A 322-nucleotide genomic window follows, 5' to 3' on the forward strand; every position below is an offset into this window, starting at 1 on the left:
ATTTTCTAATTCGTCTTCCCTTGGTACATACTTATTTTGCATTAATAATATTATCAAAGTTAGAAGAATGACTGAGTTATGTATTATGTGTTATATATAATAATTATACATAAATAGGGCTTCCCTGATAGCTCGGTTGGTAAAGAATCTGCTTGCAATGCAGGAGACTCCAGTTCACTTCCTGGGTCAGGAAGATCCCCTGGAGAAAGGATAGGCTACCCACCCCAGTATTCTTGGGCTTCCCTTGTGGCTAAGCTGGTAAAGAATCCACCTGCAATGAGGGAGACCTGGGTTTGATCCCTGGGTTGGGAAGATCCCCTGA

This window comes from Bison bison, unplaced genomic scaffold (genome assembly GCF_000754665.1).
Source record: "Bison bison bison isolate TAMUID 2011002044 unplaced genomic scaffold, Bison_UMD1.0 scf7180017864313, whole genome shotgun sequence".
NCBI classification, from domain to species: domain Eukaryota; kingdom Metazoa; phylum Chordata; class Mammalia; order Artiodactyla; family Bovidae; genus Bison; species Bison bison.